This window comes from Pelobates fuscus, chromosome 12, assembly GCF_036172605.1.
Source record: "Pelobates fuscus isolate aPelFus1 chromosome 12, aPelFus1.pri, whole genome shotgun sequence".
Lineage (NCBI taxonomy): Eukaryota > Metazoa > Chordata > Amphibia > Anura > Pelobatidae > Pelobates > Pelobates fuscus.
In genome coordinates this window covers 120,572,874-120,581,638 of record NC_086328.1, presented here as the reverse complement: position 1 = coordinate 120,581,638, position 8,765 = coordinate 120,572,874, and the positions used below count along the sequence as shown (strand labels likewise).

The 8,765-nt window shown below is 36.8% G+C and overlaps 1 protein-coding gene across 1 annotated transcript in view; it reads left to right on the top strand.

Moving 5' to 3' along the window:
- The first annotated feature begins 1,531 nt into the window (after positions 1–1,531).
- The window catches only part of EHF (ETS homologous factor), a 54,980-nt gene continuing 47,746 nt past the window's right edge, over positions 1,532–8,765 (top strand). Inside the window, exon 1 of the mRNA XM_063437895.1 lies at positions 1,532–1,650. The gene's annotated coding sequence lies outside the window, so the exon portion shown is untranslated. The remainder of the gene's footprint in view (positions 1,651–8,765) is intronic.

The following is an 8,765-nucleotide window of genomic DNA, read 5'->3' as shown; positions in this document are numbered from 1 at the left end:
ATGTCTGTCATTGTAACTGTATGGCAGTGTGGACATCTGTGTGTCTGTGTATCCGGATACGTGGCAATATTTGCATCTGTATGTTTATACATCTGTATGTGTATTAGTGTGTATATCTGTATGAGTCAGTATGTGTTTCTGTGTGCCTTTATCTGTTTGTGTGTCAGTGTTTGTATCTGTGTATTTGCATGTGTGTCTGTGTGTGTACCAGTGTATCTATGCAACTGTGTGTGTGCCAGTGTTTCCTTACCATCTGTGTGTCTATGTATCTGCATGTGTGTCACTGTGTGTATCTGTACATTTGTATGTCTGTATCCGTGTGAGTGTGTCATTGTTTGGATATGTGTGTCTGAGCATCTGCATGTCTATCAGTGTTTGCTATTGTTTCAGTGTTTGTAACTATGTCTTTGTGTGTTTGCATCTGTATGTATGTAAGTGTTTGTATCTGTGTCTCTGTGCATCTGTATGTGTGTCAGTGTTTGTATCTGTGCATCTGCATGTATGTCAGTGTGTTTATCAAAGAGAAATTAGCATTTTCATATTTAATGGGTTTATGAGCTTTTTCAAACTGCCACATCAGCTCAGCTAGGAACATAAATGGGGGACAGAGCAGACCACTGAGCCCTGCATTAGGCTGTCACTGACATACCCTCCCCCTCCAGACCCCACAGTGTAAGGGTTAATAAACCCTTATTGTACCTACCCAATTCCAGCACCAATCTCCCTCTGCGCTGAGTCAGTGCTCCGCCCCCTCCGATGTCACCCGATTTGGAGTGGCACTAATGCGGATGCTGGTTGAGTCCGTTTCTCAGAAACTGCAATAATTAACATTGTAGCATTAAGGGGACAGGGACAGAGCACCCAGACCACTTCAATGAGCTGAGGTGGTCTGGGTGCCTAAAGTGTCCCTTTAAATTTGAAATACACATTTAATTTTCGCTCAAGTGAATAACCCTGTTAGAATGTTCTTATCTATCTGTACAGATAAAAAAAAAAAAAGATATAGACAATTGTGCAACATTGGTGATAAAAGAAAAACACTTATACACTTATTTTTTATATTTTCTAAATTTAACCTTTTGGTTACCCCATAATGCATTCGCCGAAGAGTTTGCAGAGAATGTCAACAAAAGAGATGAACACCGGGTGTATGGTCGATACAGCTGAAAATCTAAAGAAAAGTATTTTGTACACACAGGTGTTTAAAATTTAACCTTGGTTCAATGTGTAACAGAGAACCATGTGTCTGTTTATATAAAAGACCTTTCATAGGTGCTTTAATTTAGGATTAACAAGAAAGGTAAAGTGTGCCCCCCCCTTCTCACCCATTCACACCGTATCACTACACCCCATCACCTGGTTAGACCTGTTTGTGTCACTTTCTAGTGCCAAGTGCAAATCATTGTGATCCTGTTTTATTTTGCTACGACAGCAGCACAAATAAAAGGAAGTTACAAAGGGAAAATCCCTGATTGGCTGATTAATTTCTACTGCTCATTGCCTGACACAAATATTTAACAACGTTATTCATATCATGTAGTCACTGAGTGTGTCTGTGTATGCGTGTTGCTATTTTGCAAGTGTTTGTAATTCTCCTGTAAGCCGAGTATTCCATTCCTGAAGGACTCAGTATATAACCACCTGAACCAGGTAAGTGTCATTCTTTGCTGACAATCATCAAGTCACAGCAATAACCCTATGGATATTTTGTCTAAGGACTGTTAAACGGATATAGCTCAGGGTGAGACAGAGACAGAGGTGGCAAGTGGAGTGTTTCTAAAGGTGCTGTGGGGTACATCACCACATCTCAATTTCAACACGGTTATTTACCAATGTGAAAATTCAGTGTGAATTCAAAGTGAATTTTTAAATTTAAGGCCAGAGTAGCTTAACTAAAAGGATTGCTCACACAGAGAGTTATAACATTTGACCTATTTTGACGTTAAGTTTAACATTTAAATTCACTTTGAATTCTTACCTTAGTATCTAACGTTGCAGATGTTAATTGTACTTTGTAGAAGCAGTTGATGATTGGGGTACTTGTTGAATGAACTGTATTGCAATTAACTAAAATTAAAATTGCAAAATCTAGGCTACAATTTGAAAAAAAAAAAAAAAAAAACTCCAGATGAGTTATGTTCACAAGTTGGTTTTTTTAACTTGACTTTTGCAATTTCAGTTCACTAATGCATAAAATCTAAAGCGAGCCATGCCTGTTTAAAAGGAGAAGTAAATGTGTAGCACTTGCCAAATCAGGAGATAGCATTCAGAAATATTGGATGGTGATATTTTGAATAGCATATGGTGGGGTCTTATGGCTAAAAATGTGTTGCCGTGAATTGGTCAACAACTTGATGTATACATTTTTACAGTTTAAATAGTTTGGTTTATACTTTGCAAGTTGGGTGGCATTTTAAAACTTGTAACGCACAATGAATGGACGCCTCTCAGAAACATTGTATTTGCTGTAGAAATTGCATCCAGAATGGGGATAATGCTTACGACACCCAAAAATAATCTTGACCCTTAAAAAGTGTGAAGAACTGACTTGATGCTTTAAACTTGGAGAGACGATAATCTATCTTAGAAAAGGAAGCATGTTTTAGTTTTTTGAAACTACATTATGGGACCGGCTATCCTTCAAACAGATTGTGATAGCATAATTAAAGGGACGGTAACATGATATGTGTGTATTCTCCTGTCAAAAATTAAAGTGAACCTGTTATCTAAAATCATGTAAATGGAGAGTACACATCAAGGCACGTATACAGTTAAAGAATACATTGTAATAGTGTTTATATATAAAGATGCAGTACGCTATATTTGTTTCATCCAGCTGTAAGATGACATTGCTGATGGAAGACGGTTGCGCAGGGATTAGGATATGGACAAGGTTGACCGCACACGTCCCTCCCCCAAATAACACATGAGGTATCCCAAATTAGCACAGGAATTGTATAATCCTACCACTTCCAATGTAGGCAAGAACGATGCATGAGCATATATCATGTGTGGAGCCATATTTCTACATTTTACTGCTATGCCAATGGCATGGAGAACATTTTCAGAAAAATAGCTTCAGTATTTATTTCTCTGATGCAATGTATACATGGAGATGCATTTTTTAACAGGTGACTCCAAACATGTTTTTTTCATGAGAAATAAAAAAAAAAGTCCAATTCAGGGGATTCCGAGTTTTATTCCCCCCACCCTTTTAATTTCGATTTAACAAGTCACTAGTAAAAAAAAAAAAAGGTAAACACAACTTGCTGTTTAGTGGATTAGACCCATAGAAATAATATACCAGTAATGTGACATTTCAGATTATACGATGTGGACAACAAAGCTGTCAGATATCATATGGATGGCTTTTCTTAAAAGGCAAACTTACGCAAAGTGAAACTAATGCAGCTCGTACAGTAAATAATCAGAAAGTTTTTAGAATAGTTTAGAATTCGCTCGTGGCTACATAGCATAATAAAACTGTTTACAAAAGTGTTTTATAAAAAGGAAGTTATTTGCAACAGGTTATTCGTGCACAAGCTGGTTGAAAGACACGTTTTAAAGCTCAGGTAGAGAAAAGTTTATCATTTTTTTAATGAAAAGTTATAGGGTAGAAATAAACTTTATTGGCTAACATAAATCAATAAGCAAATAACTGCTGTATTGCGCGACTTACTATTGGACTTATTAACTAAACAGTGAACTATAACGAGTTTCAAATGTAAATTTGCACGGTTAATAACAAAATAACAAAACAGTAATTTTTCTGCAAACTGATATTTTCATTTTTACTACAAGTCACTGTCCCTAAATTAACTCATTGAACCTTTTTTACTGATTATGTTTACTAGGCAGATTATTGTTTGCATTGATAATATAAATTTACATAGATTAAAGTATGCATTATGTGCAAATATGTATGTTTATGTATTGTATACAATTTCACCTGCCGTATTCAATCCTATGGTATTACCGTACGTACTGTAATAAAGTTTCCAAAATTTTAATGCGCATTAGATTCGATGGCGCATTACATTCGGGGCAAAATTTGAACTTTTCCGGCAAATTTCATTCCTGTGTATTCACTCACGAATAGACTTAACATATAACACTAAAATTGAAATACCCTCAAATATAAACATTTTCATTGTAGCACAGAGTTGTATAGTAGCATTTTCTTGTATAAATGTACTTTGCATTTTTCAGCTTCCAGGTTTAAAAAATTGAGATGCGCATTAGATTCGATGGGGCATTAGAGCCGAGTAAACACGGGATATCAAGCTTATAATACAATTCAGATTCAAGTTGTAACTTGGTTCTTAAACAAATGATAAATGAAAAAAGATTTGAGAACAAGGTGCTTTGAGATTAATTCTGGTCTCAAACATTCGCTAAATCAGTATATTTAACATTTTAGGTAAAAATGGCTTTTTTTTTTTTTTTTTTTACCAGTTTGAATATTTCACCCTAAAACCTGACATTTTGTGTTTAGTTCTCTGGTGAGTAATTCTGTGTATAGCGTTGACATTTTAATTCTAGAATTTGGAAGGATAGCAGTTTCACCAAGCATACAAACATCAGAGAAGTCGCAGTTTAAATTATCTATCAGAAATGTTTCATTTTGAAACGATTATAGTATGAATTGTCAAGAATTCAAAGTGAAATCAAAGTGAATTTTGATTTTAGGTCAAAATAAGCCAGACTGAAGCCATAGCTGGCATGAAGAATTCATCTATTTTGACGACTATGGCCAAATATTTAAGATTTGCCTTAATTAATTTTGAATTCCTTTCCAATCGATTCACAAACGATTGAATGAACCTGTATGGAAGAAAATAATCTCCTATTCTGAGCGGTAATAAAAATGTTTATATTGGTTTATATCTGGTACTGAATTAAGGAAGAACCATCACTTTGCAAATAAACCATTGAATAACACACACAAGAAAATCACCTATAACTCATATTAACCTTTTCTCATGAAAAACTCAATTTTCTTTTACGTTTAAAGATTTAGCAAATGACATTATGAGCCAGTTTAACCCAGGCACAGCCAGAGCTCATATTACACCATTTGTTTCATTTCTCGTTTTCTCTGTTTGCTTTCTCTATGGCGACTGTTTATAACAATGACTGACAGGGAGCTAAGATGGAGGCGCCCAGTAGCGAGATCGTGAGTTGTGGAATTCTGCATCTACTTTTATTTTTACACCTTACAAATACATATTTGTTAAACATAGGGGACAAGTAAACATAATGTTAATAAGCAATCCCCTTTAAACTCAGATAATTACTGTTATTGTAATTAAAATATATACATACGTCCCACAAATGGGAGTTATGAAATTGGATCAGGGGTGGGTGGGCTGATTTATGCCATTGTCACCCCCTTTGTTACTGGACAATGCCCAAAATGTTTGATCCTGTCTGAAGAGGAGGTGGGAGGAAGAAGGGGCATGTCTGGCTGGTCCCACACAGGGCCGCTCTTGTGCAGAGTGCTTTTCCCATCAAAACCCAGACCAGTTTACATTCTAGGCCAGAGGTAGGCAACCTTCAACACTCCAGATGTTGTGTGGACTACATCTCCCATAATACTTTGAGAGCATTATGGGAGAGGTAATTCGCAACATCTGGCGTGCCGAAGGCTGCCTACCCCTGTTTTAAGCCAATATAACAACATTGAAAAAAATGTTTCTGTTGTTCAGATATTTTCCCGTTTTTTTTGCCTACAGTTTCTGATCCTTTTTCACTATATTTACTTAGCTAACCACTTAGGGTACAGTTTTAGAATGTCTATATTGGCCTAAAAGTTGATAATTCTTGCTTTAGTAAGTAACTCTGACAGGAAACTAAGAGCTTTGGGGAATTGATCAAGTAACTCAACATATTTGAGCAAATTAGGCAAACTGGAAAAATATCCTACCTGTTCTCATCTCCAGCCTCTTGTTCAAATCACAATTTACTGTTCAGGGAACAAAGACTTGCACTCTCTAGAGTAAAATCGCCAACATGGAATTATATATTTTATAACTTTTTTAAAGTCTGACTATTTTAGCTCAATGTTCACCATTCCCTTACAAATCCTGAAATTTTCAGTTTGCAGTTAAGCCAGAAGGGTAGACAGTTAATTGTGTTGAACCCTAACTGCAATATTCGGGCTAAAATTGGCAAGCAGGGATTATAGCTCAGCTGACAAATACTTCCAAATCAACACTTTTTGCATACATTGCAATTAATTTCATTTACAATTCACTGTGTAGGCAGGACCCAACAAGCCATACACCGGCCTGTCACAAAATGCATGTCTGAATAACCTAAGGCTTATTTATGCTTTGCATCTTTTATAAAAGCCAGAGAAGTGCTGCTTTTTATTTTTCTTTGCCAAACATTTCAATAACTTTCCCTCGATTCATCATTTCACAAGATCAAAGAGAACACAATATAACACAAAGAAGAATTAAGCAACTAAACACAATAAATCAGTAAATTATAGTATAAGTATAAGTTTCAAAGACAAAATCGTTTGTCTAGGCAGAAAATTAAAGGTTGGACGGGTTAAGTGACTATAGCCGCTACACCAACACATAGCCAATGTATTGAGCTGTTCTGGAGTTAAATTTATAGTCGGGCCTAATTTGCTTTGTTTATGCTTTGCCCCATTTTGGTGGCGGTAGGTGCCAACTAACGTGCTATGAATTTTAATTCATAATTATTAAAGTTGCACATTTTGTACGTGAGACATCATGGTGAAGTCACAAATGAAGGATACAGCCAACCAATTTTAAACATCATGTGTTCATTGATCTCAACCAGGTTTAGCCAAAAGGTAAACCCAATACTCCATGTTTGCTGGAGGACAACAAATCCCATGATGCTTTGCCTGTTCAATACAAGGCTGTTGGAACTACAGTACAGACTGCTGTGAATAACATAATTTCTTCCTGTATAATATTGCTCTACATAAGGGCTTCATGACTCACTGGTATCTGTTTTATTTATATAATTATTCACTCTAAGCTGTTGTGGATCAGAATGTTGATCTTTGTTATATTCAGAGGAAACCCAAATTGTTGTTACAAGTGCACTCGGAGAAGCAAGAATTAGACACCAGACACCTGTTGGTATTCAAAATAAGCCTCTGACGTTTTTTATTCATCAGCTGGGTTTTATACATTTAAAAAGTAAGTGCTTACGTGCAAATACTCTTAGAACAAAAATAGCAAGGGAATACAGATAAGACATAGGAATAGGACATAGGATAAGACATAGGAATGAGCGCCATGTATACATAACAAATACGTTTCTGGGTAAGAGAGAACAACAAGATTAGAGTAGAGACATCTTGGGTGGGGGCTCTCTGCTCCCGGGACTTAGACATATATGGTCTTAAGTGTTGTTCAAGCATCAAGCAATCAATCCTGATTCCAAGTTAGCCAATTTTAATACAGGATATCATTATATGACACCTATAAGCTTGAGCCTTGGAATCAAGATAAATTCTATCACAATCCCCTCTTTTGATCCAAGGGTCACCCAAATGTCCAAGGTATATCCAGGCCTGCTAGCCAAAGCCTGTGGGACTTTCATTTATTGCTTCACCACGGTTCCCTTGGACTGAGCGACCACCAGAATCAGCGGAGGAGAATTCCTTCATTTGTTAGGCGAGGTAACATCATAAAACCTTTCCGAGGTCGGAGCTGGAATGTAAGTTAAGGTACGACCAACAGTAGGTTTGCTTTTACATAGAGAGGTTAGTAGACATGAAAAAAAATCTAAAGGTTAGAAAAATAGCCATAATGACAAATATAGCTAATAGCAAAAAGTACAAAATTTTCTTAATTAGTAAAGTCAACCATGTTCCTAGCCCAAATGTCCAATCCCAATCCTCAAAGAAGCCGTTATCTTGTTTGATATCCTGTACTAAGTCATGTAAATCTTTTATATGTTTATGGATCATAGTGCCATGGTCAGATAGGTTAAAACAGCACATACCTTCAATAGCTTCACATCCTAAGTCATGTTTCATTAGTAAGTAGTCAATGGCTGCTCTATTCTCAAGGATTGCCTTCTTATTTGCCTGGTTGTCCATAAGTAGCTCTTCTAGGGCCTGTGAAGTGGCATTTAAACCTTTTGCAAGGGAACAGGCTACAGCATTAACTACTCGGGTATTATACAGTGCTAAGCCTGGGACTCCTACCAAGGTGTACGCTAGGGCAGAGTATTCGGCTTTGGATAAGAGAGTGATTTCAGAGTTACAATCAGAAGTAAGGTTGTTTTTAACATCTCTCCTGTCTCTCAGCAGTTTGTGTAGCTGGGTGGTTTTAGTGATCAGGTCAGATTTGGAAAACATGGTCATGGTTAGTCGAGAAATTGCACAGGGACCTCCTGTAATGTTACCTGGGACATAAGCATAAGTAATATTTCCACAGGAGAAAGTCCATCCTTTAGGAAGATAGACATTGTAGTGGTAACTCATAACTTGGTGAGTTTTGGTACAATTCATAGTGGTGCTCAGGGCTCTACAATTCGTGGTATTTTTCCACCATGTGGGGCAAACAGGGATTCAGTATTAGGGTCTCTTGAACAATTACATGAAAAAGACCAACATAGTTCAGCGCCTGTCACATTAATTGTCTTCAGGGATAGGGGGGGCATGCCTACCAGTGGTTTGAAGGCATAAGAATATAGTTGTAGAGATTTATGGGGTCTATGGGTATGTAGGTACTTCCTCAACAGTGAGATTGGTGTGGGGACAGCTATAA